We start from the raw sequence: 24,968 nt of genomic DNA, 5'->3' as shown, positions 1-24,968 counted from the left end.
GTGTGCGTGCGTATATATATATATATATATATATATATATATATATATATATATATATATATATATATATATATATATATATATATATATATATATATGGGGAGTAGGTAGGTATGTAGATAGACTCAAAGATAGATAGACAGACAGACGGACGGACGGACAGACAGACAGACAGACACATGGACAGATAGATAGATACATACATAGATAGTCAGATGGATAGATGTTCGTCCTTCTGAGTTTGAAGATGACTATGACTTCACTAACTGATTTGGTTTATGTGAGATCAGGCCAGTTTGTACTCTGACTGTGGCATCCTGGACAGGAGATGCCTCTTGGGGTTGCTTGATCAATACAGGATGTGTTACACTTCTGACACTTTTACAGTCCAGGAGGCTGACAAGCTATTTTATGTCCCTTGCTGATGCGCAAACAGTGCCGAATACTAACATCTACATTATCTTATGGCATTTACGAAATATCTATAAATTTGCAATGCTAATTAGTAGCAAATAACCATGACATATCCCAATTCAATATTCCCTATTTGTTTGCCATCAGTAATGGCGCACCTGATACAAAACGCCTACACACGAGTGCATTTAAATCATTGGCAGTCTAATTGGATTGATCTTTTTTCTTTTGGAGCGGGGGGGGGCCGCTCCGGTGGCCTAGTGGTTAGAGCGTCCGCCTCGGATGCGGGAAGTCGTGGGTTCGATGCCCGGCCGAGTCATACCAAAGACTTACAAAAATGGTACGAACAGCTGCCTCCCTAGGCGCTCAGCATTAAGAGGTTAGTGTTAGGACTGGTCGGCCTGGTGTCAGGATAATGTCACTGGGTGGGACATCGTGCTACGTGTCTGCGGTATGATGCCCCACTGCTAGATATCACTATAAACTGCCATACTGCAGACATCATAGCAATATGACTGAAACCTTGTTAAAGCTATGTTAAAAATCCAAATCACACACACACACATACACACTCTTTTGGAGAGGGGGGCAGCTATTAATATAATTTATAAAATTACTCTCTACTTTGATTTAAAAATACATAAATAAATTAAAATTATTTTGAAAGGACATAATGCGTAAAAAATGTTAAACATTTGTGAATAGAAGCTACTGAAATAATTTGTATCAGGTCTCTAGGTGAATGCAGCTTGACTTAACCTCCAGCACTTAAAAGAAAATAAACGTACTTCCTACACTCAAACTGAAATTTCTTTAACTTCATTTTCTAAGTTAAAGACGTATTAGTAAATTCCAACAACTGGAATCTTTATCATTAAAAAGAATTAAATAAGTTATACATATCAGAACAACAAAACTTGAAGACTTTCTTGGGTTTTTAAAATGTAAACCATTCTTTACTACTACTGAAAATTAACTCCAACGCGCATTGAATCTTACAGCATAACTCAAAATTAGTTTAGACTACTTGGATTTGCTGAATTTAGTGTTGTGATTTTTCTTCCCTTAATAATAAATTTTGTTCGCAATTGCATAAAACAAATGGGATGTGGTAGGGTGCGCAACTTTATTGCTTAGAAACAAAGCCTGGAAGAATGTAAGTTACAACATTTCATAGACTGAATAAAAGACGTGATGGGAAAATATGGTTCACGAAAAGAAGCCGTCGCTAAATAAGGCGATGGTATTGGGGACTGAATTACTATGAAGCCACAGTTAGTTTTGGGAAGGCAAATGTCGTCGTGGCACGTATTCTATTCCAACTGACATATTCTGTCCTAACTGAAGTATAGAGCTCAATTTCTCTCACAGTAAAGTCAGCATACGAGTACGCTACAGTAATGTTAGCATGCGAGTACGACGTTGTAAAGTTAATATACGAGTAAATTTAATATACGAGTACGCCACTGTACAGTAAACATACGAGTACGCTGTAGTAAAAGTTACTATACGAGTACGCCACTGTACAGTTAACATACGAGTACGCCGTTTTAAAGTTAATATACGGGTACGGCGCTGTAAAAGTTAATATACCTCAACGCCATTGTAAGGTTAATATACGAGCACGCCGCTGTAAAATTGATATGCGAGTACATCACTATAAAGTTAATGTACGAGTACACCACTGTAAAGTTAATAAATAAGTACCCCACATTAATGTTAACATACAAGTACGCCGTTGTAAAATGAATATACGAATATGCCACGGAGAAGTCAATACACGAGAAGGATACTGTAAATTTGATATACGAATATGCCACTGTCAAGACTATACGGGCACGCCACTGTGAAGTCAATATACGAATACACCCCTGTGAAGTCAATATAAAATACGCCACTGTAAAATTAATATAAAAATAAACCACAGCAAAGTTAACATACTAGTACGCCACAATAAAGTTAACATACGGGCACGCCGTTGTAAAGTTAATATTCGAGTACGCCACTGTAAAGTTAATGCACCAGCATGGCACTGTGAAGTCAATATACGAATACGCCACTGTGAATTTGACATACGACGAGTATGCCACTGTGAAGTCTATATACGAATGCGCCACTGTGAACATCCCAGTATGTCAGAGTAACGTTAATATAGATGCTTCTCGATAAGGTCACTAGCAGACGATATTATGTCCATTTTACCTGGACGATGGGCAACTTGGCAGTTTCTGCTATATAGGACCACCAAAACTGACTATTTTGAACAACGCAGACTGAAGCAGTATACACTTATAGATTACAAATATAGATACTAACAGAGAGTCTGATTTGCGTACTGTTTATGTATGTATTTTTGTAACATTATCTTGAGATTCAATAAATTTATTTAAACTTCCTAACACCATATAAACTCAACGGAAAATCTGCCAGAATACCACAAACATGGCGGTTGATGACGTCATTCGGAGCAATTTATACGAGTAAGCCACTGTAAAGCTAATAATTTGCTTTACTCTTCTAATGAGACACGCAAGCATCATCTTATAAATGGTATATCTGTATATGCAGCTATATTCTTAAACAGTGAGACATCCGAATCTAAATATACCCTTACTTTAATGTCCCAGAACCTGCGTACAGATTTCTTATATAAATATATCTTTCGTTGTACTCCATTGAGTAGTGTGGAACATTTGGTCACATTACTCAGTATCAGTAACACCATGAACAGCAAGTTAAACATCCAAAATTTAAGATTATTGTCAACATAACACCAGGGACGTCATGGCGAGGGGGGGGAGGGGGAACCGTGGTACATCCCCCCCCCCCGCACCGAATTTGCATGTGCTGTAAAATTGATGTAGCCTATATATGAAAATTAACAAGCCCGTCAAGTTGTGCCCCCCCCCACAATCAAGTTTGCCCCCCTCCCATAATCAAGGTGTGTCCCCCCCCCGAAAAAAAACCCCCTTGAAATGACGTCCCTGCATAACACGTTATAACCACAAATGCCCACACAGTCACGCTATTATGTACATGTAAGTTAGTACCCATTTTCAAGCTCTCTTCCACATATCCATCACGAAGTCGTTATGGAGCGTTATTGGATACTGCGAATGCGAGCACATGGTGAATTTGGCGTAAACGAATAAATCTAGTTCAGTAAGTCTTTGTTTAACCTCCCTAGCCTCATTGTCCTACACTTCAGTTTGATTAGCCTCCTACTATTCTAGTTACCTCATCGTCGTCGTCATCATCATCATAGTCACTATCATCAACATTAACATCATCGTCGACATTATGATTATGATTATTATTATTATTATTATTATTATTATTATTATTATTATCGTTTTATTATCGTTAGTTCACGTAGTTTAAATTATATCTGGGATGTAAAGACGAGGAACGAAAAGCAATGCATCGCTCCACCATACACATATAAACTAGTTACGTATTTAGGCATATAGTTCATTTTTGTGTTATTTTGTTTGTTTGTTTTTTCTTTAGTGTTCATCTTTTTATTATTTTGGATAGCTTTGCCTGATTGCAAATATTTATAGTTATATGCATAACTCTTTTGTGTCATTGTATTTGTGCGTACGCGTGTCTGTGTGTGTGTTCTAGGTTCCACTGAGGAAGATCTTGTATATGTATCGACAGGTATGGAAACTTTGACTATCTCCGTGCCGTTTTCAGACTTTTTATTTTTTTCAGTGAGTATATAATTGGAAGAACTAGTGTTGGATAGACTTTTGCCATAGACATATCATATATTGGTATCACAAATATCTTACAATTTGATTCTCTTAGAGTCAATAATAAACAACTTTTGATTCTTTCAAATTTCCAAATTGTTCAAGCTTGTTTTACAAAAAAAAAAGAAAGATGTCTTACATTTCCCCCATAAGGAATATAATTTCAATACCATTTCTCTTTGGTCAGACAGATACATCCGGATCTCATATGACTCCTCTGACTGAATTATCTTCACTACTCCTAGGGCACTCTCCTTTACAACTCGTGTATAATCCATAAGGCGGGTATTGTTTTGGTTTCGACTGAAAATCGAAGAAATAATGTCATATAATAAAATAAATGTTTCCTTAGGTATTAATCTTGTCACAATCAATATTAAGTCTGTGTTTCAATTGCAATTCAATTTTCCGGACTGCAGATGAACGTAATGCTGACACGGTATTTATCAAATCATTGATTTAAAGAACAATATATATGTTCCGCGAATCGGTTCTCTCTCTCTCTCTCTCTATGTATTTAAATGCATTTCTTTTTTGTCTTAAAATCTTCAGAATATGGAGGAATAAAAGAATATTATCATCATCATCTCTCTCTCTCTCTGTGCACTACGTCTTCAACCGTACTCCCTGACCTCAATTTAGAAGTCGAGACGGGGTCCTTAATTTGATAAGCAGACCACTTTATTTCCATCATGAATACCAAACACAGGCTCGACGTGATTAACCGACAATAATGGGCAAGTGAGCCTCCAAATCGGGCCCAAGGCTTAAAGAAACAAAATATTTACAGAAATTCTCACTAAAATATGATTAATGTGTTTTGAAGTCGAATATGTCTGCCGACCTGGACCGCTTGCACGTTTAACTGCGAATGTTGCCAAAATAATTCTCGAGAAAATGCCGAGAAAGACAATGGTCCATTTCACAGTATTTTGCTGAATATGTGTACGTACGGGTGAACTCAAAACCCGGATTGGATTGCAGAATATGACTGCAAGGTGGGGATGATGGCAGACGACAATCAGAGCACCGAAAACCTAGGAGGAATACGGTAGTAGAGATTGCATTGTAGTTCGAGGTTGAGAAGTGGCACCTTTTTGAACAGTGGTTTAAAGGATTTCAATGTGGTACTTGTAGATAAATACTTACTTTCAAAGAAAGAAGTACGAACGTTATTTACAAGAGGAAAAAAATGTATTTGTTCAAATGGTCAATGTATTGAAGAATGTGCTCTTAAAACACGCTTAAATGTCTGCCACAATAAGAAAGTTATCAAATATTTCATACAGTTTATAATATAAAGTAGCTTCAAGAGGCTTCAAACAAAATTAAGTGCCTATTGTATAAACTCATGCAAAATGGTTTCCTCAATCATCATCCAGTATACTCAGTCATCGGCCATATCTATCCATTTATATCAGCAACATATATATATATATATATATATATATATATATATATATATATATATATATATATATATATATATATATAACTGTACTTTGTTATGCCCAGCCACAACATTGGTATGACGCACAATGTTATCATTTCCGTCCGTCCGTCCGTCTGTCATGTCTTTCCTTCAGGCCCGTTTTCAGCCACTGAGGCGGAACATCTGTATTCCACTAACACATTTCAAGTTCTACATGAAACATGTTTATGCGGTGTGTTTATTTTATTGTTGGAATGGAAAGAGTTGTTTAAATAAATGCTGAGGAAATAAAATCGTTCAACGCGCAAGTAACCGCTTCTCCAGCAATGACGTCATCAGTGTTATGAGTATGACTGGGATTTTGTGAATAATATTCACAATGAATCTTGGGTCTCAAGAAGCTGCATGGTTCTTTGACTGGATCGTGTACGTTTAATATTAGTAAGTTGAAGCTATTAATGTATATGTTTGTGCATTAATTTACTACGAACGGACTGGTCTTCAATCAGCGTATCTACACTCTACAATGTGTGTGCGTCAGTGTGTCTGTGTGTGTCTGTGTGTGTGTGTGTGTTGGATTTTAACGTAGCTTTAACAATTTTAGTCATGTCGCTACAATATTTCCATTTCAGCAGTTTACAGTGATGTCACGCGCTGGAGCATCATATCGCATACATGTAACATCATGTCCCTCTCAGTCACAGAGACCGCCAGAGATACCAGGTCGACCAGTACTGACACTAACATCTTAATGCGAGGCAGACGCTATTATTATTATTTTTTAAATTCTTTGATATGACTTGGCCAGAACCCGCGAACTTCCTCATCCCAGGTGGAAAACGTGATACAAGTTTACCTTGCAGCTGGACTATTGTAAATGTCACACAGGTTTACATAATAACTGGAATACGGTAAAAGTCACACAAGTCTGCCTAATAATTGGAATACGGTAAAAGCCACATAAGTCTGCCTAATAACTGGACTTGAGTGAACGTTAAACAGGTCTATCTAATAATTAGACTATAGTAAAAAGCACACGTCTACCTATAGTCAGAGTTTCCTCTGACCCTTGCCACCCCATTTGTGATATTTGGACATTTATGCTGGGGTGTAGGGTCAGAGCGCATTCCCTATCGATAAGTTGGAATTCGTCGACACCATTTGTTGTCGGCATGGGGTAGCCGCTTACTAGCCGGCCCAGCAAACTTGAACGACCTTTCATCGAGATACACCTGCATGAAATCGATAGGAATATGATTTATTTTCTCAAAAATTACGATCGTAGCATTCGTTGTGTCTTTAATCTGCTGAAACACAAGACGAAAGTACATCGTTGCTAAAATTTGACCTGGATATGGCTATTTGCATTCCTAGTCACGTGACTACACAACTCTCGCAACCTACATCTCAGTGACATCAGAGGTCATAAAGTCACGTTATATCAACAAAAAAACCATTTCTAGTGTTGCTGTAGGAAAACAAATCGAACATATAAATAAAAGTCATGTAATTTTTATAGAAAAATGAAAAAACATTCTCAAAATATTAATGGGGAAAACAACGACAAAAATCTGTTAATGTTGCAGCAATTCAGCAATTTGAAGAAAACCAGATTCACTATGAAGAGCACGTGTCAATGTGGTAGTCACGTGACACCGACAAAAAAAATCGCTGACACGTGCTCGGTACTTCTTGAAAATGGTTTTCTGCACCCTACTGCGATACCGACAGGTTTATGTTCGTGTTCTCAAAATAAATATGTTGAGAATTCAGTGTGAATCATATTCATTTACAAACATTAAGTGACTTCTATATAATATGTCCAAATTCTATGTACAACAACTTGGGAAATTTGTTTATTGTCGATATCACGTGACTATATGACCTCTGATGTCATTGACATGTAGGTTCCGAAAGTCGTATAGTCATGAGACTCGGAATGCAAATGGCCGGATTCAGGTCAGCAACGACGTACTTTCGTCTCGTCTGTCAGCGGATTAAAGACATGACGAATGCTATGCTCACGATTTTCGAGAAAATAAATCATATTCCTATCGATTTCATGCAGGTATATCTCGATGAAAAGTCTTTCAAGGGTGCTGAGCCGGCTAGAAAGCGACTACCCCATGCCGACACCAAATGGAATCGGCGAATTCCAACTTTTCGATAGGGAATGCGCTCTGACCCTACACCCTAACATAAATGTCCAAATATAAAAAATAGGGTGGCAAGGGTCAAAGGAAACTCGGACTAGCCCACCTAATAACTGGATTATAGCAAACGTCACACAGGACTAACTAATAACTGGACAATATTAAAGGTCACACAAGTTTGTCTCATAAATGGACCTTAGTAAACGTCACACAGGTCTACCTAATACATTGACTATAGTAAAAGTCACACAGGTCTACCTAATAACTGGACTATAATAGAATGCACACATGTCTACATAATAACTGGATAATAGCAAACGTCACACATGTCTACCTTATATTTGGATTATAGTAAACGTCACACATGTCTACCTAATAACTGGACTATAGTAAACGTCACACATGTCTACCTAATAACTGGACTATAGTAAACGTCACACATGTCTACCTAATAACTGGACTATAATAAACGTCACACAAGTCTACCTAGTAACTGGACTATAGTAAACGTCACACAAGTCTACCTAGTAACTGGACTATAGTAAACGTCACACATGTCTACCTAATAACTGGACTATGGTAAACGTCACACATGTCTGCCTAATAACTGGACTATAGTAAACGTCACACAAGTCTACCTAATAACTGGACTATAGTAAACGTCACACAGGTCTACCTAATAACTGGACTATAGTAAACGTCACACAGGTCTACCTAATACATTACTAGGTAGACTTGTGTAACTGGACTATAGTAAACGTCACACATGTCTACCTAATAACTGGACTATAGTAAACGTCACACATGTCTGCCTAATAACTGGACTATAGTAAACGTCACACAAGTCTGCCTAATAGCTGGACTATAGTAAACGTCACACAAGTCTACCTAATAACTGGACTATAGTAAACGTCACACAAGTCTACCTAATAACTGGACTATAGTAAACGTCACACATGTCTACCTAATAACTGGACTATAGTAAACGTCACACATGTCTACCTAATAACTGGACTATAGTAAACGTCACACAAGTCTACCTAGTAACTGGACTATAGTAAACGTCACACAAGTCTGCCTAATAGCTGGACTATAGTAAACGTCACACATGTCTACCTAATAACTGGACTATAATAAACGTCACACAAGTCTACCTAGTAACTGGACTATAGTAAACGTCACACAAGTCTACCTAGTAACACAATAACTGGACTATAGTAAACGTCACACATGTCTACCTAATAACTGGACTATAGTAAACGTCATACAAGTCTACCTAGTAACTGGACTATAATAAACGTCACACAAGTCTACCTAGTAACTGGACTATAGTAAACGTCACACATGTCTACCTAATAACTGGACTATAGTAAACGTCACACATGTCTACCTAATAACTGGACTATAGTAAACGTCACACAAGTCTACCTAGTAACTGGACTATAGTAAACGTCACACAAGTCTGCCTAATAGCTGGACTATAGTAAACGTCACACATGTCTACCTAATAACTGGACTATAATAAACGTCACACAAGTCTACCTAGTAACTGGACTATAGTAAACGTCACACAAGTCTACCTAGTAACTGGACTATAGTAAACGTCACACATGTCTACCTAATAACTGGACTATGGTAAACGTCACACATGTCTGCCTAATAACTGGACTATAGTAAACGTCACACAAGTCTACCTAATAACTGGACTATAGTAAACGTCACACATGTCTACCTAATAACTGGACTATAGTAAACGTCACACAAGTCTACCTAGTGACTGGACTATAGTAAACGTCACACATGTCTACCTAATAACTGGACTATAGTAAACGTCACACAAGTCTACCTACTACATGGACTAAAGTGAACGTCACACATGTCTATCTAATAATTTCACTATAGTAAACGTGACACAGGTCTGTGTAATAACTCGACTACATAAACGGTCACACAGGTCTACCTACAAAATGGGCTATAGTAAAGTGCACGCTGTCTACGTAATATCTGGACTATAGTAAAGGTCACATAAGTCTGTCTAATAACTGGACTATAGTGAAGGTCACCCAGGTCTACTTAAAATAGACTATAGTTAAAGGCACACACGTATACCTAATAACTGGATTATAATACATGTCACACAGGTCTACCTAATAACTGGACTATAATAGAATGCACACATGTCTACATAATAACTGGATAATAGTAAACGTCACACATGTCTACCTAATAACTGGACCATAGTAAACGTCACACATGTCTACCTAATAACTGGACTATAGTAAACGTCACACAAGTCTACCTAGTAACTGGACTATAGTAAACGTCACACAAGTCTACCTAGTAAATGGACTATAGTAAACGTCACACATGTCTACCTAATAACTGGACTATAGTAAACGTCACACAAGTGTACCTAGTAACTGGACTATAGTAAACGTCACACATGTCTACCTAATAACTGGACTATAGTAAACGTCACACATGTCTACCTAATAACTGGACTATAGTAAACGTCACACAAGTCTACCTAGTAACTGGACTATAGTAAACGTCACACAAGTCTGCCTAATAGCTGAACTATAGTAAACGTCACACATGTCGACCTAATAACTGGACTATAGTAAACGTCACACAAGTCTACCTAGTAACTGGACTATAGTAAACGTCACACATGTCTACCTAATAACTGGACTATAGTAAAAGTCACACATGTCTACCTAATAACTGGACTATAGTAAACGTCACACAAGTCTACCTAGTAACTGGACTATAGTAAACGTCACACATGTCTACCTAATAACTGGACTATAGTAAACGTCACACAAGTCTACCTAGTAACTGGACTATAGTAAACGTCACACATGTCTACCTAATAACTGGACTATAGTAAACGTCACACATGTCTGCCTAATAACTGGACTATAGTAAACGTCACACAAGTCTGCCTAATAGCTGGACTATAGTAAACGTCACACAAGTCTACCTAATAACTGGACTATAGTAAACGTCACACAAGTCTACCTAATAACTGGACTATAGTAAACGTCACACATGTCTACCTAATAACTGGACTATAGTAAACGTCATACAAGTCTACCTAGTAACTGGACTATAATAAACGTCACACAAGTCTACCTAGTAACTGGACTATAGTAAACGTCACACAAGTCTACCTAATAGCTGGACTATAGTAAACGTCGCACATGTCTACCTAGTAACTGGACTATAGTAACGTCACACAAGTCTGCCTAATAGCTGGACTATAGTTAAAGGCATACAAGTCTACCTAATAAGTGGACAATAGTAAACGTCACACATATCTGCCTAATAGCTGGACTATAGTAAACGTTATACAGGTCACACAGGTCAGCCTAATAACTGGACTGTAGTAAAAGTCACACAAGTCTGCCTAACAACTGAATTATAGTAAAGGTCACAAAAGTCTACTTAATAACTGGACTATAGTAAAAGCCAGACAAGTCTACCTGATCACTGGACAATAGCAAAATGCACATATGTGTACCTAATAGATGGAATACAGTCAAAATTACACATGTCTACTTAATAACTCGACAATAGAAAAAGTCACTCAGGTCAGCCTAATAACTGGACTATAGTAAAAGTCACACAAGTCTGCCTAATAACTGAATTATAGTAAAAGTCACACAAGTTTGCCTAATAACTAAACTATAGTAAACGCCACACAAGTCTACATAATAAATGAATTATAGTAAAAGTCACATAGGTCTACATAATAACTGAGTTCCAGTTAAAGTCACACAAGTCTACCTAATAACTGGACTATAGTAAAAGTCACATAAAAGTCTACATAATGGCTGAATTAGAGTAAAAGTCACACAAGTCTGCCTAATAACTGAATTATAGTAAAAGTCACACAAGTCTACATAATAAGTGAATTATAGCAAAAGTCACACAAGCCTGACTAATAACTAAATTATAGTAAACGCCACACAAGTCTGTCTAATAACTAAATTATAGTAAAAGCCACACAAGTCTACCTAATAACTGGACTACAGTAAAAACCAGAAACGTCTACCTGATCACTGGACAATAGCAAAAGACACACATGTCTACCTAATAGATGGACTACGGTCAAACTCGGACAAGTCTACTTAATAGCTCGATGACAGTAAAAGTCCCACAAGTCTGCATAATAACCGAATTATAGTAAAAGTCACACAAGTCTGTCTGATAAATGAATTATAGTTGAAGTCACACAAGTCTACCTAATAATTGACTTATAGTTAAAGTGACACAAGTCTGTCTAATAACTAAATTATAGTAAAAGTCACACGAGTCTGTCCAATAACTGAATTATAGTAAAAGTCACATAAATGTCTACATAATAACTGAATTATAGTAAAAGTCACATAAATGTCTACATAATAACTGAATTATAGTAAAAGTCACACAAGTCTGCCTAATAACTGAATTATAGTTAAAGTCACAGAAGTCTACCTAATAACTAAAGTACTGTAAAAGTCACACAAGTCTGCCTAATAACTAAATTATAGCAAAAGTCACACAAGTCTACCTAATAACTGAATTATAGTAAAAGTCACACAAGCCTGCCTAATAACTAAATTATAGTAAAAGCCACACAAGTCTACCTAATAACTGGACTACAGTAAAAACCAGAAACGTCTACCTGATCACTGGACAATAGGAAAAGGCACACATGTCTACCTAATAGCTGGACTACAGTCAAACTCGGACAAGTCTACTTAATAGCTCGACGACAGTAAAAGTCGCACAAGTCTGCATAATAACTAAATTATAGTATAAGTCACACAAGTCTGCCTAATAAATGAAGTATAGTTAAGGTCACTTAAGTCTACATAATAACTGGATTATAGTAAAAGTCACACAAGTCTGCCTAATAAATGAATTATAGTAAAAGTCACACAAGTCTGTCTAATAACTAAACTATAGTTAAAGTCATACAAGTCTACATAATAACTGAATTATAGTAAAAGTCACACAAGTCTGTCTAATAACTAAACTATAGTTAAAGTCACACAAGTCTGCCTAATAACTAAATTATAGTAAACGCCACACAAGTCTACCTAATAAATGGACTATAGTAAAAACCAGAAACGTCTACCTGATCACTGGACAATAGCAAAAGGCACACATGTCTACCTAATAGCTGGACTACAGTCAAACTCACACAAGTCTACTTAATAGCTCGACGATAGTAAAAGTCCCACAAGTTTTCCTAATAACTGAATTATAGTAAAAGTCACATATAAGTCTACATAACAACTGGACTACAGTTAAAGTCACACAAGTCTGTCTAATAACTGAATTATAGTAAAAGTCACATATGTCTACCTAATAACTGAATTATAGTTAAAGTGACACAAGTGTGTCTAATAACTAAATTATAGTAAAAGTCACACGAGTCTGTCCAATATCTTAATTATAGTAAAAGTCACACGAGTCTGTCCAATATCTTAATTATAGTAAAAGTCACACGAGTCTGTCCAATATCTTAATTATAGTAAAAGTCACACAAGTCTACCTAATAGCTGAATTATAGTAAGAGGCACATATGTCTACATAATAACTGCCTAATAACTGAAATGCAACGAATATCATGCAGGTCTCTTTAATAACTGGACTGTTATAAACGTCATACAGGTTTACCTAATAACAGGAATATTGCAAAAGTCATATACGTCATGTAGGCTTTTAGTTGTTGTTGTTGTTGGGTTTAACGCCATTTTCAGCATACGATAGGCTATACATGGCGGCCAGTATTAGTGGTGGAGGAAGAACCCGGGAAAACCCCGGAAAGAACCACCGACCCACGAGAAGCTACTGGCAAGCTTTCTCACATACCCACATTGGCTGAATCCGAGACTCGAACCGGCGCAGACAGAGGTAGGCTTTTAGTAATGGGCGCCATAATTTAGAATATGATTACACTTACGATTAAATAGCATTTATTCGCTTTATTTGGACCATTATAGATACGTATACCATTGGAAGGTCATTTATACACACCCCGAGAAACGCATATGGCAAAATCAAGGTTAAATTACGTGGACATTTTGGAGGAGGTCAGCCGAAAGGTGTGATCCAGTACAAACACGATTGAAATGTCGCGCGCTGTGATGTCACAACAAAAGTATCGCGTGTTGAAACGAATTCGTTGTACCTAGTATTATTTCTTATGATCGATCTGACATGCTCTTTTATTTACCCTGCTCGGTACCTTGCCACTATTGTAAACGTTTTGTTTTTTTTTTCTTCTTTTTCTTCTTTCTTATTTTGACGACATTTAAGGTGCAGAGCTTTGGGCAGTCAGGATTGAACAGACTTTGGCTAAACGCTTTTAGAGGAAAATTTCACAACTGCAATGAATATTTGTATGTAATTTGAGTAAATACATCTATATGAGCACATTAACAAACACTTTAGCACAAGAGATATGACTTTGCTGTGTTGATAATTTATTATTCACCCTCAAGTGTGCATATACTTGCGTCTCTTTTGTGCAGTGTAAATGGCAATGCCCTGTGCTGTTTGAATCTAATGCACGTATCTCATCGCCGGACAAAACTCATGCTTACGAAAATAAAATTGCATGATTGGCGGTCTAATTTACATGTATTTAAGATTTTAATCTAATTACGAGGTAATTGGCCCCCATTCTTTACAGTTCTACGGTAAATCTAACGGAGTTTTACTCATTATATCGTTAATGTACCATCAAGATTTGAATGCCTTTGATAAAAGGCATTATCTAACAAGCAATGGCTTCCATAAATAGTTAAATATGTCGTTGATAGATTTCTTATTACTTCTCTTTCCTGCCATGGTCAATGTCATTTCTGACACGAAATAGCACGTGCGATTACTTTCCTTAAGTTCCAAGTGGTATGTGTCAAGGGCTGGCGCTTTCCCAAAAGAAATAGAGCGAAACTTTGTAATTTGTATAGTTCATTTCAATTTGTTACTTCATATATACACGGTCACTGACCAAACAAAAACAGTGCAGGTTAGTGTTCAGTATAATGGACGAACATACAAATATTTCTTAACAAATATTTATTATTCCCAAGAGATAAAAGAGATTCGATATCATCATTGTATTCTGGCGGTAGATATTGACTTATATATTCTAAGTATGACATACGTACATACAGATACACCGAACAAATTACGGTATAAGGGCGAACAATTAGACTAAATGACAAATCGGAACATCGTGTTTTTCCGTCAAGTGGAGAAAGAGGCCTCGGATGCAATTCGTCATTATAGTTTGAACTACTTTTGGCAGCCAAAGGAGACACGGTCACGTGTGTGTGTGTGTGTGTGTGTGTGTGTGTGTGTGTGTGTGTGTTTAACGTAGTTTTAATAGTTTCTCAGTCATATCGCTATGATGTCTGCAGTGTGGCAGTTTATAGTTATGTCTAGCACTGGGGCATCATGCTGCAGACATGTAGCATGATGTCCCAACCAGTCACATCATCCTGACAGCAGGCCGACCAGTCCTAACACTAAACTCTTAATGCTGAGCGCCAAGCGAGGCAGCTGTGAGTACCATTTGTATAAGTCCTTGGTGTGACTCGTCCGTAGTTCGAACCCGCGACCCCCGCATCCGAGGCGGACGCTCTAACCATTAGGCCACAGGAGCGGTGCCAGACTGACACGATCTGAACATTTCGGCCTTTACTGTCGTAACGTTTATGGTGCACTCCGCCTGAGGCGAATCACCAAACACATCACATTTGTATGTATTCTGTGCAACCACTTTCGATGTTATTTCATGACCTGACAGAAATGGCAAAATGATGTTCGAAGCAGTTGGATGAGTGACACTTAGATATAGTGATGGGGTGGGTGGGTAGAAATGACCTACTTCACTTACCTAAAATCTTCAGCTTAGAAAAAAAATGGTCGAAATTAGTTTCATCAGAATTCCATACCTTTCCTTGATTTGCAAAGTGTAGGTTTTGCGCAACATATATAAAAATTAAGATTCCAATATGATAACACTATTTTTGAAAACAACTGTTATAACATATCTTTTTTTATAACATGGATTTGAAAATTTTGTTTTCTAGATCCGGATAGATCTCGATTGGAAAAAGCTGCGCCATTGAATCTAATTCTTTTGAACTTTTTTTTCCAGTGGTCGAAAAATATTCTTCGTAAAACGTGCCACCTGTTATGTCTTCCAATCTTTGAAGATGTCGCCGAAATATGCTATTTTCCTTTCTTTTAATTCTTTCTCTCTAGCCTGCTACAGGGGCCCCTAGTGGCCGAGTGGTCTAAAGCGCTCTCCGTTACGGATCACTGCCATCTCACCTCTGTCTGCGTGGGTTCGAGGCTCGGATTCAGCCAGTGTGGGTATGTGAGAAAGCTTGCCAGTAGCTTCTCGTGGGTCGGTGGTTCTTTCCGGGGTTTTCCCGGGTTCTTCCTCCACCATTAATACTGGTCGCTATGTATAGCCTATCGTGTGCTGAAAAATGGCGTTAAACCCTACCAACAACAACAACTATCCCGCTACACCCTACAATTTTCACCCAGTCCATATTTGTAGCAACGATGATGATTTTGTAGTGATACGTAGACAATAGCTACAACTAGTTTGGCGTAAGAATCCATCATTTTATCTTCGTATTTTTTATTATAGGGAAGGAAATTGGATACCACTACATTTATGAGCGCGTACAAAAAGGGCAGGGCCTTAAGCATTTCAGCACGTGGTTAGCACATTGAGCGCCATTAAAAGGGGCTCACCCGGAAAGATGTGGCACGGGCCGTTGTATTGTCAAAATATAAAATTCCTCGCTTCCCACAAGAGCGGTAACTGACAATATTTGACATTCTGAAGTCTCTATTGGGATATCAATTACAGTGGCAGGCGTCATTTGTTTGAATAACTGAGGAGAGAGATGCCGCCGAACCATGCATGATGAAACATCATCACTACTAGAAGAAAGTCGATTTCTTACCTACGGATAATGACATCCACAAATCTAAAAACAGACAAACCATTATATTGTTAACCAAGCTCCTATGCACGCAAGCTTTTCACCCAACTGTACTAGTTTGAATTCAGGCCATACTTTTTGTGAAATATTTTGAAACACCTAAGCCAAGTGTTTGTCCCTTAATCTACGCTTCATGATTTTATCATTTGTCTTTTAACGCGGCATGTTATGATTTTGCTTTTGTGGGTTTAAGGGCATTTTTTCAGGACTTGATATATTATTACACTATATTTTGCGGAGGAAGAGCCGGGGAAGAACCACCGACCTACGGGAAACTGCTGGCAAGCTTTCTCGCGTAGCCACATTTGCCGAATCGAGATTTGAAGACAGACGCGAAATGTCTTTAATTTGTAAAGGCTATCGCATTAAACCGCCGGGCCACCTGGGCCACAAACACAGAATGTTAATAAGATGATAGATTACAATCAGTTTTTCATAACTGTTAATGATGTTAGAAAGAAAGAAAGCATAAAAAAATAAAAGAAGCAACGAGTCAAACGAGGAGAATGAAGTAAACAACCAAGTAAGTAAGCAAGGAATAAATAAAGAAACTCTTGTCGATATCACCTAAATGTGCAATATCTGTAATTAAGAATGTGTGTGTGTGTGTGTGTGTGTGTGTGATTTGGATATTTTAACGTAGCTTGAACAATTTTTCAGTCATATCGCTACGATGTCTGCAGTGTGACAGTTTATAGTGATGTCTAGCACTGGGGCATCGTGCCGCAGACATGTAGCATGATGTCCCACCCAGTCACATTATCCTGACACCAGGCCGACCAGTCCTAACACTAACCTCTTAATGCTGAGCGCCAAGCGAGGCAGCTACTAAAGAATAGGTCGAGTCAGCTATAAGCGAATTAATTTTTCCTTTTGGTGAGACGCATCATTCGTTATTCATTAAAGGAACTATTGCTTTTAGTCATTAATTTTGCAGACAACTTAAGTCCCATTTTTTTAAAAATAAAACATTTTCTCTTTTCACAGATCTTTACTTCGTCTCGTGTCCGTGTGCAGCACCAAAAATAGTTTCATATGTTACTCATAGTCATTTTGATTGGTTTACAAACACTAGTTGAATAAAATAAATAGGGGAGCAAGGAAGAAAATGCAGGCATATTGGAGACTGGACTTCACGTAAGTCGGGTCTTTGGTTTGCTGGATGAGTAAATAAGAGTCTAAATTATTGAAGATTGTGAGATATCACAAATCTTGATTGTAGCACATCGATTATTCATGACCTCGACTGATCCATATCTGTCGAGACCCTCGGCCGGGTCCCTATGGACCACATCATCGATTCTTACCACGTGGGGTAGTGTTGTCGTTGACCTTAAAATATGCAGCAGACATGCAATGATCTATGTCCCATGGGTCTCATATAAACGTAAATCTGCGCTCACACCGATAAATATTCGGTAAAAACAATGGTCTGTTAGTCGCACATAAACTAACCAAATTGCAATTCTGCAGATAGGCTGAGTGATTAAGAAAAAACAGACGTTCAATATCAATATCACCACAGAAAGGATACTTAGGAACGAATACATGTACTTCATTATTTAACTCTTCAACTATTTTTGCAACCTATCTAAACTTGATTATACCATAAAGAAAACCAAATGTTTCTCCATTCAAACTATGACCTGTATTTACCAACCTAAACGCACTGAAATGCCGGAATCACTCAGATACGACGCACAGTTCAACAATGTCGTCTGCTCCGAAAGATGCACGCGATGAAACGAATTATGCGCGTGCGTTCCGTCAAATTCTGTATATCTACACTTTTATTTAGTCGATTTGGCTCCTATTTGGGTACATACTCAGATCTTAATGTATTATACCGTTAATCCTCCACATAAAGCGGGGTCATGCGATTCCTTTCCGACATCATCACCCTTCACCTATTCCATCCTTAAAACCCAGAAGAACTTTTTGACCCGAGGAAATAAAAAACCCAGATGGCAACATATTTTCCTTGTGAATTATTTAGTCTTACATTTTGCTGTAAATACGGTCTTTAAGATGATACAGCATTACTAAAGAAAGACAATGGGGATCATCTTCCATCTGTCTACCGAAGTTATTTTATTTTACTCATTCGCAAAGCGATAATCAACAAAAGACTACACTCTATGTCACCTAAGCTATATACGTGGTGAAAATAATCAGCTATGGCTTTTGACCAAACCATAAACTATTTCCAATACCATATCGAATGACCCACATACTAATAATACTCTAGTAGTTTTCAACGTCCAACAAGTCCCAAAATTATATCACTTCGCATAGTTGAATATACAAATATGAAACTATTGTACAGTTTTATTTAGAACGTCAAGCACGTTGGATCACATGCCAATTATATATCTTCCCCAAACAAGGCCACTAATGAAAGCAATGAAAATTGCGACACATTATTGACTGCAACACGTATATCTTTGCTTAAAGATTAAACCATTTTTATCAGAGCACCTGCTTTGGCGGGTTTGGAGGGTGTCCAAAAGCAGCGAAATGGGCATTTTTTAGGGGGTCGATTTTTTAAAAGTTGCTCCGGGAACCCATTCTCCGGCTATACCTGCAGAACTGTTGCTGCTTAGTACATTTGATATGCAGTAGATAGATATATCATGACTTTATTTCACATTAAATAATTACATATATATTCACTCAGACCTTATATTGATCGCTTTGTCTCACTTTCTTGATGAAATCGATAGGGACATGGCAAAGGTTAAGAATATTAGATAATGATACAGGAATTGAGAACATATTATGTGTAAATCGGGGGATGAAAGTCGACTTTTTATTGTTTATTTGCAGCCCTGTACATATAAAGACTACTAATCCTGGATGTATAATTAGCTACATGATAGAAAATAATGGATTCCTGTACGGTTTATTCTGTTTTTTTAACCGAAGTACGATTGTGGATGAAAATGTAGAGAATATTGTATGGGCTAAATAGCAACTTAATATTCATGCTTGCCCAAACAGATTATAAACCGACTTTACTATTTTGGCACATCCGGGAACTCATGTTACTGATCAAGGAATTTATGGTTTGTATTCTTTGCACATGTGCATAGCTTTCCTAATACGATTCAAATGTATCGCTAAATGTACGGTTATTCCGTCTTCAGAAAATGCGATGAAAGATCTTCGCATATTTATCTGATTTGTATGAATCTAATTCTACTACTATTGTCTAAACCAGGGGGTGCACAACTCAAACGTTTACATTTTTTTTTGGGGGGGGGGCACCAGACAGATGGCCCCCCTATCCTAATTACATTGATTATTTATGTGTTTTTGTATTCCCCAGATTTGTTGTAGTGTATATTATTTCATCGTTTTTATAACGTGAATTAGGAGTTCGGGTATTTTTCCAATCCCTAGTGTATCTATAGGGGAGTATCTCCGAGAGTGATTTCACTTATCCTCTCGGTTTAACTTCCCCTAGTTTGTTTTTCCTGTGACCTTGCTAGGGTCTCCTACATCCCATGTTTGTTATATGTTTGTGTTATGGGTTATGTATGCTTTATAGTGTTTTTGTTGGGAAAGCTTGTTCGTTCAAATTCTTGTAGTGTATACGTTTTCCTATTATATTCCGTGTTTTTGTACAACGGAAGATCGTTATTATACTTTTATGAATTTGGAAGAACGGTGATGTCCCCCTAATTTTTGAATCTTATTGATTCTTATGAATGTGTTAAATCACCTTTCTTAATAAGATTAGACTGAGCTCCAGGAAGGGTTCACATTTTTTTTAATTATTATGCTTCTCCCCCATGGAGCTGGTTGATCTTTTAATTATAAATATTCCTAAATTGGTCCAATAGTAGTATTTAATTTAAAAAAAAAAAAAATTTAAATTTAAATTTAACTTGATTTGAGTTGCAATCCGAACTTCTAATTGCATACATTTTTTTAAAGTTTAAAATAAATTTAAATTTAAATTTCAATTTCATTTCACAAGAATATTTGTTGAAGTTAGAGACAGAAAGGATAGATATTCGGTTTAAATTATTTTCAAGAGGGTTCCTTTCCAGACTCTTCCATGGGCCTGTTCACTTCGCGTAGCGCCATGTGACATAGCCCCATGGCATCATTATCTGTACTTTCCCTCTTGAGGTATTCCCTTAGTTAAAATTTAATTGGGCCACACTTTTTAATATTATTGACAATAAAACTTGAAATTTTGTATAAGGTTGGTTTGCTAAAATCACCATCAAGATATAGTAGACATTGTGGTTTAAAATTACTGTTTATATTAATTTCATCAATTATAATTTTTCTATCGTTCTGTGTTTCCCTACAATTCAAACGTTTACATGGGCCATGATCGATAGAGATCGGGCACTAAGGGGACAACACTGCGAAAGTTTTATGTCCATAATAAAACTGTAAATTACAAATGCGTAATAGTACCGACGTGGTCCGCTGGCCACTTAGAATGTGTCAGCGGGCAACATGCGGCCCCGGGGCACTATATTGCTTATTCAGGGTCTAAATGATGTATGTGGATACGCTGTGCAAGGAAAGCAGTGCTTTGAATCGGGTACTTGGTACAGGATATTATTGTTGGGAATAGGGTACTCTGTAAAAAATATTAGTATTGGAAATCGCGTAAAACTGAACGATCTACTATTGGCTTATATTGACCGGTCGCTAATTAATAATAAACTACTTTGGACATGTGACGGGACTATTTCTCAAGTACTTTGAACTTAGAAACAGCTGTGCAATTTAACTTTCAAATAAATGTTTAATCAAAATCGCGGACAGAGATCTTAATCTAATACTTGGTCATTCAACTGACCAATGACCAATGCATGATAAGTCGGATTAATCGATCAACACCTGGGGACGGCATGTCTAAAATGAAAATATACGAGTTGTCAACTCGTCAGCTGTCAGCCGTCCGACGACTCAGCCCAATCAAACTTTTATATATTCCTTCTCTTCACGTTATTACGATGTAATACCTTATTGAGTGTGCGGGCTTTTTAAAGCAATCAGCGAGAGCATACAGACAAAACCTTCGATTGCAAATGCTATATAGTTCAAATAACGCAGAGTGAATGCACACATCGATGCGGAACTAGAAGCTCATTACAAAAGAAGTTTATTTTGAAAAACCAATCTCTTCTCAACCGACCCAATCCTATATATTAATTTAAAAATTGATTCATTTTAAAAAATACACATTATGACACTCAACGTTTAAATGTATTTGCTATTGTGATATGTACAAGTGTATATAATTCATAAAAAGAATTAATATTCCGCCCTTTGTGTATTTGTGGGTAATAGAACGAGACTTTATGGGTAATCAATTTTTCCCATTCCTACATATTTGTTACACAGGAACAAAAAGTAAGTCTTTCACATGTTTGAATCAGGCCAAAACCACGTATGTATTGATCACGAAGCAATGCTTTGTGATAAACAAAAATTCCTAGCAGGTTGTTGTAGTGACATGTTTGACTGCAGACTGAATTGTCAATACATCTAGGAAGAACAAAGAACCGTAATAGAGTCCCTTTCTGTGCCAAAATCCACAAGGAATACGATCGAGAATATCCAACTAACTTCCAAAGGGAAAACAAATGTATTTGTCCAAGAGCAATCAGACATATTGCAAAAATGTTTTTCATCAAACGTAACACGAATCCAAATTTTCATCGAGATATTCCGACCGATCAAATATCGAATAAGCTTTCCCAGTCTAGAGAAATATTAATTACTCAAAATGTTAAGACATTTTTTAAGACATAGGGTAAGATAGCTTATATTATGTCATATGCTAAATGGTGTTTCTCTCTCTCTCTCTCTCTCTCTCTCTCTCTCTCAATATCCTGTATGTAGATGTTTATGTTCAAACTCATTATCGGTAAAGCAAGAAAAAGCATATTGGTTATGATTACATTAGTTTTCTTTCGAACTTGTATAAATCTAAACAACGGCGACTGTATTTAAAATTGTACCAGCTAAAATGACACAGATCCTTTGACGAGTCTGTATGCTGGTCCCCTTACTGGCTACGACTGGTCTGAACGAGACATTGATCGTCTGATGTAAGTAACCGTACAAATGAGAGAGAGAGGGGGGGGGGGGGGCCTATAACAGGCCCAACAGCGACTACAAGTTGAACGCAGAAGAAAGATGAAAAAGAGGCAGTTAAAAACCACTTTACACTATGTAAGAAGCTGATAAAGATATTTTTTTTCAAGTCGGTTATTTCACCATAAGTATAATGTAGCAGAACAGAACAGAATTTTATTGCTATTACGTATGCAAAAAGCACAAAGTCAATATAATGAATAATTCCTATACAGTGAATGCACTTTTGCATAAATGAATGAATAAATAATGGTGATACAAGTGTGTGTGCACATAAATCCTAACAGAGAGAGAGAGAGAGAGAGAGAGAGAGATACAGTAGTGCACTTTTTCATTTCTCGCCACCGAATTACTGACAGTCGAACAAACATACAGACAAAGAGATAAACCAATATTTGAACTGATAACTCATTAGGTAGATGAACAGGTAGACCGATTGAACAGGTAGGCCCGTTGGTTCAGTAATCACTGTTGTTTCAATTTTATTGATACTACTCTAAAATAAAGAGCTCCCTAATGAAAATATATTTTATTACAAATAAGTTTTGGTCATGAATAACAGATTACAACTTCTTAACAAAAGTATTGGATTTTTTGCACTAGATGAACTGCGTACTCAGCAACTTTGTATGTTGCTAGCGCATTGTGCAATTAAAAATAAATTAAATTAACATCTAAATTACCGTTTCCTTCGTACCTTGAATGTATTACATAATGCATTCTTAGTAATATTAGACACGGTGAAATGTATTCATTGCTTTTATTGCACTTCAATTTAACGACCAATTTAACAAGGAATAGGTGAAAACAAGCACATTGATGGTTTCTTCAGATTTTGCTATTTTTAGAATATTTCTTTATTGATTTATTTAAGTGAGTCAAACCAATTAAATACGTTCTACGTTATCAGGGACAAATCCCGTTTCAGTATTTCAAACAGCATTTATGTTGGTGCTGCTTATGTTAATGGCTACGAGGGCGACGGAAACAATAACGAAGATGAGGACAAGAACAACAACAGCACCACCACCAACAATAGTAGTAGTAGTAATAATAATAATAATAATAATAATAATAATAATAATAATTTAGAAGAGGCTTTAAAATAAAATGATAATAGTGGGTACACATTCTTAATTTCAAGGGCAGTCCTAAGGATCATACTTTGAATGTACGCCAATAGCTGCGTTCGAGCTACCTTGGTTATTTACGAGACAAATTTTGACGAAGCAGTTTCGAATGCAATGAACTATTTTCCAGCTACTATATCGGTCCCATTGTCAATCCAACCATAGAAATAGCCTACGGCGTCAGAAAAATTATTGCGATTTGTCTTATCTTGTTTTTTGTTTACTTTTCTTTTGGATTTATTTGTTGTTGTTTTTTTTTTGCGAAGATATTTCCGGCGAATCATAGGTATGATCTTCTTTTTTTTTTTTTTGTAAATTACTGTGCCAACATACATCCATGGAATATTCTGGTATGGCAGACAAAGCAGAGGTAGTCCAAATGAGGTGGCGCTTCCTGATTGACCTTATATAAATCCATCTTTTTCCCATCCTTTGTCAGCAATGTTTTTTAAAAATAAAATTTCCTGTTCTTAGCCATTTTTTCAAAAAATAACGAACACAATAACAATTAAACAGGCGACGTTTGCATAAAATGCGCTTTACTTGTTGTAATTATTGCTAAGTGGCGGGTGCATTATGTTCATCTTTACGAAAGCTTTCTTTTTCAGTTTTGTCGCAACGACTTCCTAAGATCTTCATCAAGAAGGGTTGGAACAGCCCCTTTTCAGGCAGGCTTGTAATCTTAACTGCAGTCCCACTTATCAATGACTAGTTAGGTTGTTGGATTTTTTTTTTAAAATTCAGATTTCGGAGCCATATTTAGCCCCTCGTTTTAAAATATCAACACATGAAGTTTTACAGATATTGGGGGGAAAATGTTTAGACGTTAATTCTTTGAGAGGTTCAGGGTGGAGTATCCCACTGTCCATGCCACCTGTGACCAGGCGCCCATCCCATAATGTCAATATTGTTGTTTATGTCTT

The 24,968-nt window shown here is 37.0% G+C and overlaps 1 long non-coding RNA gene across 2 annotated transcripts in view; it reads right to left on the bottom strand.

Moving 5' to 3' along the window:
• Positions 1-24,968, bottom strand: part of LOC149784536 (uncharacterized) — a 90,221-nt gene that overhangs the window by 34,009 nt on the left and 31,244 nt on the right. The window contains exon 2 of one of the 2 annotated variants that reach the window (XR_016413890.1): positions 4,343-4,475. The exons of the other annotated variant lie outside the window; for it this stretch is intronic. This is a non-coding gene — a long non-coding RNA (uncharacterized LOC149784536). The remainder of the gene's footprint in view (positions 1-4,342; positions 4,476-24,968) is intronic. 2 annotated transcript variants of the gene reach the window in all.

Source organism: Sinohyriopsis cumingii, chromosome 14 (assembly GCF_028554795.1).
Source record: "Sinohyriopsis cumingii isolate HCF-2022 chromosome 14, ASM2855479v2, whole genome shotgun sequence".
Lineage (NCBI taxonomy): Eukaryota > Metazoa > Mollusca > Bivalvia > Unionida > Unionidae > Sinohyriopsis > Sinohyriopsis cumingii.
The sequence above is the reverse complement of the archived record's forward strand: the minus strand, read 5'-3'. Positions and strand labels throughout refer to the sequence as shown.